Genomic DNA, 9,887 nt, shown 5'->3' with positions numbered 1-9,887 from the left:
GCAGTTTGTCGCACAATCCTAGGCATGTCTACTCAGAAGCAAATTCCATTGCATTCACTGGGTTAGTCCCAGGAAAGCGCATATAGATTTCAGCTTTGCGGAGTAATCTAGCTTAACTAGTTCAAACGCTAATCAGAAAGGAAGATTAAAAGAGTGCTAGATTAGAACTGGTTTAGAAACCATTTTCAGTGGTAAGTTGGGGGTGTGGTGAATGGATGAGGGGTGCCCTGTTTCTGCCCACTGCCCACCCCGAACCTGCCAGCCACTGAGCCACTTCAATCAGGTCTCGAATCCTCTTCCTGCTTGCTGAGATAGTGTCAGAGCTCAAGGTAAGGCCGTGGGGAGGCAGATTCCAGATTGCCATACCCCATTGTGCCATGCCTCTCTTCTCAGCACTCTCCTTGCCCAACTTAGGTGGCACTGGTGCTGATGGTGAGGTCACACATCCAAGCACTTTGTGAGACCAGAATTTCCGTGCTCCTTCAAGCAGCCATTTTGGCTCTTTCTGGATCTGTGTCAGATCGTTATGGCCATGAAAAATACCTCCCGCATTTTTGGGGCTGAAGCGAAACCAATGAGCATGTTGAAATGGAAACTTTGTCCCAAACATGTTTGTTTGGCAACCTTCAGTCTCGAAAGACTACGGTATAAGCCTACAGCACCCGGTATTCCCAGGCGGTCTCCCATCCAAGTACTAACCAGGCCTGACCCTGCTTAGCTTCCGAGATCAGATGAGATCAGGCATCTGCAGGGTAACAGTTGCCAAACATGTTTAGCTTCTCAACAGTACCTAGTCACCTTTTAAACTGAATAGACAACACTTTAAGACACAGTTTAATATGATTTTTATTTCTCTGACCTCTGATTCTTCAGTGACATTTCCCCCCTCAATTAATACTGCTTTGTTCATCCAAACAATCAGGGTTCGCATAGTGAAAGTGATAGTGCCATGATCTCAAGCAGTCAGTCAGATTTAGCTGTGCAGTTGCATTCTTAAGGTCAATACAACTGCAGATTTCATAAAGAGTACTGAAACAATCCTTTTGTTGTTTTTAAGGGAGCCAAGAAGTGTGAAAAACAATAACAACAAACTATAGGTAATTTGGTTCCACCATTGTTGTAACAATTTCTTTCACGCCATGTAAAACTGTAAAAAATGTAGAGAATATAAGAAGGAAAAGATCCACATAAATTTCTCAATATCCAATAATTGATTTGGAAACATTTTCATAAGCTCCAGGATACTTCTAGATAGTTGTTGTCAGAATACTTTTGAGTATATGAAGGAATTAAAAACTGGTTGTTGAACAAATTAAGCAGCTGTGCCCATTCTGATTACCCTGTCGCTTAAAAGAGAGAGAGAGAGAGATTGATAAAAGTGATGCAGAGTTCCATTTATTTATTAATCACATTTTTATACTGCCCTTCCTCCAAAGAGCTCAGGGCAGTGTACATGGTTGCACCCCTCCTTTTTCCCTCACAATAACCCTGTGAGGTAGGTGAGGCTAAGAAAAAGTGACTGACCCAAGGTAGGTGAGGCTAAGAGAAAGTGAACAGCCCAAGATCACCAAGGAAGCTTCATGGCTAAGGGAGGATTTGAACTTGGGTCATCTAGATCTGAGTCCACCTCCCAAACCACTACACCACCCTGGCTTTCATTATCCTTCATGCACAGATGGAGCAGAAAGAAAAGGGGGGGGGGAGAAAATCATGTTAACCAAACACAAAGGGGTATAGAAAATAAAAATAAAGATATAAAAAAATGTGAGGGCATCCTGAGAGCTGGTTAGTTAGGGTATGGGTTTGTGTTTTGTTTTTTGGTGAACTTGAAGATAGAGCTCAAAGATGGAAAGGACAATTAAAAATGTAAATGTTTCATGTCGACTAGATTTCATACCAGGATGGACTAAATTATACATCTCCCCTGGTCCATCTTATGGAGAGAAGTGAGGGTGTGCAGCTTCTCCTAGACAAGTGCAGTGTACCATCCTGTATGTCTGGGGAAAGAACATCCAGATGCTATCAAACTGCTTGGTTGATTGATTGCTTTATTGTTGTAAAATGAATCAAATACTTGGGCATCATTCAAAAGTCCTATGCAACACGTATTCAAGAAAAGATGTTTGGGGTTGAGGTAACAGATCAAATAAGAGAGCCAGGGTGGTGTAGTGGTTTGGGAGGTGGACTTAGACCTGGATGATCCAGGTTCTAATCCCCCCTTGGCCACAAAGCTTCCTGGGTGACCTTGGGCCAGTCACTTTCACTTAGTCTCACCTATCTCACAGGGTTGTTGTGAGGACAAGAAGAAGGGGAGAAGCAGCTATGTAAAACCACCCTGAGCTCTTTGGAGGAAGAGTGGTATAAAAATGTGAAAATAAATAAATAAAGTAAGAGAGCTGTACACACTTGCTCCATATATGGTGGGCTGGAATGGAAAAGACATCTCATCTGATCTAGCCCCCATCCGGTGTGGCTTTTTTGTATCCCCCTCTAGATAGCGGGCCCACCCCTCTTGCCAGAGTGGAAATGGCTTTTGGAATCTCCCTTGAATTTGCCACGTCGGGCTAAATAAGACCATCCATGCGAGAGGCTTCCACTTGCAAGATTTACAAGCTTGATTATTTCAAGCACAGCAGGATATGCTTCCAAATTGTAATCTGGCTTAAATGAAATGCCCCGAAACAAGCAAAAATAATTAGTATTGGATATCCAATCTAATTAGTAAGGCAGCCTTGAACCAGAGAGCCTCATTCGGAAGGGAGTCAATAAAACAGGATCCATCTTAAGTGAGGTGACTTAAATGGAATGCATAGAAGCCAGTTGCAAGACTTGGTTGCAGGTATTTGGAGTAATTAGCAAGGTAAGCTGGAGGCATGAAGTCTAGTTAAGAAAAAAATCAATAACAAACGAGTCTGGTTTAAAAGATCGATCCAGAGTTGTAGTGATTTCTTTGAGAAAGTCAGTCCATGGAAACGTATCAACCGTAATTTCTCATTTCCTCAGAAATGTGACAGACGATGGGATATTAAAGCCTGGATGTTTTCTAATTTCTGGTTCTGTTTTCTAATTAGAAATTCCTAATTTCTAATATGAACTTGGTGCATACTACAGTTCCCACCAAACATCCTTTCTCTCAAAATTTAACTGTACTTGTATATTTGTTACTGTAGCTAGATTCCTGGTGGGTCACTGGCCTGCTACACTGCAGGGTAAAATGGAGGGCGACCCGGAAGTTGCTTCTGGGTTGTATGCATCCATCCCCCCATCACTGGTCGCATCGTGCTACATTTCCCAAACTTTGTGTCATGCTGGTGGATTGCAACACACAGTTTTGGAAAGGCAGAGTGACATAGCCAGTGACATAGGAAGCGCATGTGTATGCTACTTCCAGGTCATCTGCAATTTTACCTGCAGTGTCCTGACCTTGGTGGGATCTACCACAGGCGATGCAATGGGTCGCCAAGTTAAGGAGTTTGGGAACCCTTACTCTAAAGCATTTGTGTAACTAAAAAAGGTGAATGAACCTGTACGACCGGTTGGTGTGAGCACATGGAACCCTTGAGCCAGGGCTACGTGTCCAGGGAAGGTTACTCTGTGGCGGTGATAGCAGCGAAGAGGTCATTCTTCTCTGCTACCATTGCGTCTGCTGATAGCCGTCCGGCAGAGCTGTTCCGTGTGGTGCGGGGCCTCCTCCATCAGGCCCCTCCAGTAGATCAGGAGGAATACACGGGCAGCCGCTGTGACGTGTTTGCACAACATTTCGCAGATAAAATAGATTGTATTCGTCACGACTTGGATGCCACATTGACAATGTCTGACGATGTCCCCTTGGCAACTGCTTGTCCAGTGTTGTGGGATTCTTTTTCAGCTTGTGCAGCCTGAGGATGTGGACAGACTCCTTTGGAGTGTGAGGCCGTCTGCCTGCCTGTTCGATCCTTGCCCGGCTTGGCTGATAAGAGTGGCCCGGGGTGGCCTGGCTGAGTGGACGGGGAGGGTGGTCAACTCTTCCTTGGTGGAGGGGACATTGCCACTCGCTTTGAAACGGGCAGTGGTTCACCCCCTCCTGAAGAAGCCCTCCCTGGATTCTACTGTGCTGAATAACTACCGGCCAGTCTCCAACATCCCATTTCTGGGCAAAGTAATCGAGTGGGTGGTGGCGGCCCAACTCCAAAGGGTCTTGGATGAAGCAGATTATCTGGACCCTTTTCAATCTGGTTTCAGGCTTTGGGATGGAAACCGCCTTGGTTGCCTTGGTGGATGACCTATGCCGAGGACTGGACAGGGGGAGTGCATCCCTGTTGGTCCTGCTGGACCTCACTGCGGCTTTCGATACCATCAACCATGGTACCCTTCTGGGCCGATTGGCCGAGTTGGGAGTTGGAGGCACCGTTTTGCAGTGGTTCCGCTCCTACTTGGAGGGTCGGTCCCAGATGGTGGTGCTGGGGGTTGCCTGTTTGACACCCTGGCCCTTGAAGTGCGGGGTGCCACAGGGTTCAATTCTGTCCCCCATGCTATTTGATATCTACATGAAACCGCTGGGAGAGGTCATCCGGGGGTTTGGAGTGGGGTGTCATCAATATGCTGATGACACCCAGCTCTATCTCTCCTTTCCTCTAGACTCCAGGGTGGCGGTTGAGGGCCTGGAGCGCTGTCTGGAAGCAGTGAGGATCTGGATGGGGGCTAACAAGCTGAAATTAAATCCGGATAAGACAGAGGCTCTCCTGGTTTGGAAATCCTCGATGCAGGTGCTGGATTATCAGCTTGCTCTGAATGGGGTTGCACTCCCTCTGAAGGAGCAGGTCGACAGCTTGGGGGTCCACCTGAACTCGCAGCTGCTCCTGGACTCCCAGGTGGCGGCTGTGGCTAGGGGGGCCTTCGCGCAGCTTCGGCTGGTGCGCCAGCTGCGGCCGTACTTGGATCGTGCAGACCTGGCCATGGTGATCCATGCTACGGTGACATCGAGGTTAGATTATTGTAACGCACTTTATGTGGGGCTGCCCCTGAAGACGGTTCGGAAACTGCAATTAGTGCAGAATGCGGCAGCCCGTGTGATCACTGGAGCTAGGCGGTTTGACTCTGTCAGTCCGCTTCTCCGGGGGCTACATTGGCTGCCCATTCGTTTCCGGGCCCAGTTCAAGATGCTGGTCTTGACCTTTAAAGCCCTATACTGCTCTGGGCCAGGCTATCTTAGAGATCGCCTACTCCCGTACAATCCGGCTCGTCCTCTCAGGTCATCAGAGAAGGCCTTTTTACATGTGCCACCACCTAAAGAGGTATGTGGGGCAGCGGCAAGAAATAGGGTCTTCTCAGTAGTGGCACCAATGTTATGGAACTCCCCCTTGATTTGAGAATGGCTCCCTCCCTAGAGACCTTTCGACGAGGCCTGAAGACCTTGTTGTTTACACAAGCCTTCTGACTCTATGGCCTTTTTAACATCTTTTATACATCTTTTAGGTTTTTTTACAGGCGTGATTCCTCCTTGAACTGCTGTTTTATGCTCTTTTTATTCTGACTTTTATCTGATTACTGTTTTTATGGTTTCTCTTAATGTGTTTTTAATATGTTTTTATCTGTTAAATTATGTCTTAATCTTTTTTTTTTAATATGTTGTAAGCCGCCCTGGGTCCCTTTGGGGAGAAGGGCGGGATAAAAATAAAGTTTATTATTATTATTATTATTATTATTATTATTATTATTATTATTATTATTATTATTATTATTATTATTATTACTGCACTGAACTGAAACCCAGGCAGGATTGGGCTCAGTCTACAACTAAGTGGCCCGTCTCCTTACCTTGGTGTGGCAACAGACATGAATTTTCTTCCAAAGGAGATGGAGATGCCTGGGTGGTGATGTTACTTTCCAATACAATAGCTTCCCAACCCGCTGCTACTTACCATTTTTGTTGTTGTTGTCATTGCTGTTGTTGACCCATCATAGTATCTCAATTCCTCAGATTGTGTGTGATGCTACACTGGGCATTGTGGAGAGTGATATAGTGGGCAGTGGCCTGGTAGATTATTGACAGTGAATTTAGAGAGGAAAGCCCACATCCTCCTTCATACACATTGCCAAGGTACACAAAGAGAGGCCACCTGAGGCAGGAGGAGACCCACCAGAAGACCCTTTTGTTGAGAATTCCATGAATTCTTGCAGTCAGTCCTTAGTAGCCATAGTTTTAACATTCTAGTCCCCAGAGAGAAAGCAGTATTAATTGTAAGGGAGGGGGACTGAATGAGGTCTAGATCCAGTGGTATCACTTTGGTATCACCCAATGGGGGGGGGAGGAATACTATCAGAGTGGAATAGGGATGAGGAGAGGGAAAAACAGGGCAGAAAGAGGGCAGTCACAAATATCTCCAGAGCCCAGGTCTACCAGGCTTCCCAATGTGGAATTCAGGTCTACTCTGTTTGGACCTCCTTGTTGGAGTTCTTTCCAATGTTTGAGCTCAGGTCTACCCACCCAGGAGACCTGACCCCCCCCCCCCCCCCGCACTCGGTTGGCCCAGCTAGGAAATTTTTGAATCCCCTTCTTTGGTGTCATCCCCAAATGGTGTTACCCAGTGTGGTCTGACCTCATTAGGGGGTGTCACTGTCTGGATCCATAGCTGATCAGGTTGCAGTCCCCCTGCCTATGGAAATATAGCATGCCAGGGAAAGGGTTTTATACTACCCTACTCTCTGATTATTAATTCTTGCAGGGAATGTATGTGAGTGACACATAACAGTCCACCACCTGCTAAATGAAACACTTCCAGGCATTCTGTACCATCTAATTCAATCCACAAGCATAGCCTGACTCTAATTTGGTGTATGGTCAATTCTGGACAATTTTTTTTTTTTTTTGCATGCTCAGTTTGTTATCCAGGTTACATATTAGTGAAAACATTGCCTATCTAGCTAGGATCCTGGCATCCTCAGAGAAATTTAACTATTCCTCCAAATCAGTTTTATAGATGGAAAATGTGCAGCTATGTGGAAGTGTTTAGATAAAACAGAATAAAATGACCTCCCCCTTATCCAGGCTTCTCTGATCTGAGCATTCCCCCATATGGATGCATTTAGGTATCTCCCTGATGCCAGGTTTATAACAGTCATTCTTATCCCAGAACCTCTTGCACTGAGGACAAGTTTCAAACAGTCTCCCCAACCATTTCCAGCATGGGAAAAGGATTATGCTATGGTAAATAGATTTGGAATGGTGAGTTCAGGTGTTAATTTAGTATTTATTTTAGGGGTGACACATTCATTTTAGCCAACCTGGAGCTTATCGGAACAGTCACTCACTCCGAAAAACAAACTGTTATTGAATTTAGATACAAGTGAAATATGACTCTCCTGAGCTTTTTCTCCCACAAGGCACTATTGTTATAAACCAATCTGAGTGCCATAAACACAGGAAATAGGAATTCACTTGCAAATTCATGTCATGGTATCTTGTATCTTTAACATAAAATTGAATTATAGCATGCCTGGCAGAAGGACAGTCAGTCTTGATCAGGAATAAAAATGTATTTTGATGTTAAAGTGCTGCAAATGTGCTGTACCAAGTTTAAGATGTAGGTTCAGTTAAAGGACATTCAAATCCAGATAGAAGACCAAATTTCTGCCCATAATAACCAAGATAACTATCCAGCATTTCTAAAGTTCTCCTCAGTTTTATTTAGAGGTGCTCCTTAAATACACTGTTTGAACAGAAGCACAACCTTTTTATTATGGAAACAGTGGAATAGGCCATAAAAACAATGTCCTTATATGATTGGGATTGAGTAATCAGGGTCTTCAGCACTGAAGGCACAAGACAATAGCAGAAGTGGATGTAGCCATCACCAGTGCAAACTCTCCAGGTTGCAGTGATGTATTCAAGTTCCTAACCACAAGCCTTGAGTCAAGTCTTAAGTGTCGACCTTCATGTCTCAAGTTAAGTCTTAAGTCCTTGCTCAAATTCTCGAGTCAAGTCTCAAGACTCTCAAGTCACTGCCCCTCTGCCCCAAGTCAAGTTCAAGTCTTTGATTGATGGAACTTATATCTGACTCAGGAGTGAGTCACTCAAGTCTACATCCCTGCCAGACTGTAACTGCATTTTTGTGTAGTTGAGTGAGAAGAAATACTGAGGAAGAGCCAATCTGCTTATTCAGAGGCAAAATAAATAAGTAAATTTATTATGGGCAGGAGGTCTGGTCTAGAAGGTAGAGCCTCCGTCTGCCTGAAGATAACATCCACAAGGTCGCCAGTTCGAGGCCACCGGCACCGTGCGACCTTGGAGCAGCTGACAAGCTGAAGCCGAGCAATTCCATCTGCTCAGAGCGTGGGAGGATGGAGGCCAGAATGTGAAGCCAGATCGGAATGAAACACCTTGAATGTAGTCGTTCTTGAAAGAAAGAACCTTCTTTGAAATTGTAAAAATCCCTATTTAAATAGGGATATAGATAAAGCTTGCCTATGTAAACTGCCTTGAATAAAGTCTTGAATAAAGACCAAGGAAGGCGGTATATAAATACCTGTTGTTGTTGTTGTTGTTGTTATTATTATTATTATTATTATTATTATTATTATTATTATTATTATTATAAATACTAGAGGAATGATTTGGATGGAAGCAGGAAAAAAAATACAGGTGCATAATGGACCTTAATAACGGATTGCATAATGACGGACCACATATATGATGGTGGCCAAAGCACAATAAAGATGCTTTTAATGAGGCAATTGTGTCTCCCATAGCATGCAGCAGAGGGTCTGTTTAACTCTGTCTGTTTAAACAACAGAGACGCTCATAATGCAAAGAAGAGGCAATATATCTCCAGTAGCCTGCGTAGCCAGCAAGTGTCTGGCAGGGAGTGTCTGTTTACACATCAAAGCCACTAGATTGGGTGGAATGTTCACTTAACAACCTAATTGCATAAAGGGGATAAGAGAATGCATCCCAATCGTTAAGTGGCACACACCTGTATTGGAGTTGTAGATCAGGATGGTGTCTTGGGGTCCTGGATAATGTTCAGGTTTCTGCCAATCCTTCTGTGCCAACTCTTAAACTAACCAAGAAGGTATTCTGTAGAATAACTTCCAGTCAATTGCAAGTATATTGGAATTCCGAGTCCATATAAGTACTATTTGTAGGACACAGAGGAGGTAGTTTAAATGTTACAATATGATGAATATAATATGGAAATTGTGTTTTTTTTTTTTTTTGGGGGGGGGGGAGATTTAAAAATCCTTCTAGGAATTTTTTTCCCTGAAAAAAAAAAAAATGCCCATTGGACTTCCAGCCATGTTCATCCTTCAGCCTTTGTAAGAATTACAATCTACAATGACACTCTCATGATATAAAGTATTACCTTGCTATATAAAGTTTATATAAAACATCACACTCAACTTAAAAGCGTAGCTCTGACCAATAAATCCTGCCCAAATGAAAGGTCTTAAAATGCTTACAGGAAACACTCAAGTTCAGGTGGTGGTAAATCTCCAAGGGCTGCTCCATAGCCTCAGGCTACCTGTCCTTTGTGAACTGAAATGGTCATATGGGTGGAATTCTATCCTCTGAATGTAAACTGCAGAAAACAACATTATGGGTTTACTTTTGTTCCGTGTAGGTCACAGTGATCACTTCACCAAAGCACCTTTAGAATGTGTGAGTTTTCACAGCCCCCTTCAAGTGAGAGCCTCTACAGGAGAAGAAAGTGGGTGGCAGCCGGATTGCTAAGTGGCTGCTGCCAGTGCTTCTCTGGAGAACCCAGAAGTCATGGAGGAGGAGGTGCTGGTGAAGGAAAGAATTTGCGCCCTTGGCATAGCACCCGGGGCAAGTGGCCCCAGGATCCGCCCACATTACACCTCTGCATTTGCCATTGTGATCACATCCACATTGCAGGCTTCTCGCCCTG

The 9,887-nt window shown here is 44.4% G+C and overlaps 1 pseudogene; it reads right to left on the bottom strand.

Moving 5' to 3' along the window:
• Positions 1 to 650: 650 nt before the first annotated feature.
• Positions 651 to 770, bottom strand: LOC136650603 (5S ribosomal RNA; annotated as a pseudogene).
• Between the last annotated feature and the right edge of the window lie 9,117 nt (positions 771 to 9,887).

This window comes from Tiliqua scincoides, chromosome 4, assembly GCF_035046505.1.
Source record: "Tiliqua scincoides isolate rTilSci1 chromosome 4, rTilSci1.hap2, whole genome shotgun sequence".
NCBI classification, from domain to species: Eukaryota; Metazoa; Chordata; class Lepidosauria; order Squamata; family Scincidae; genus Tiliqua; species Tiliqua scincoides.
Note: the sequence above shows the minus strand (reverse complement) of the source record. Positions and strands in the feature narration are given on the sequence as shown.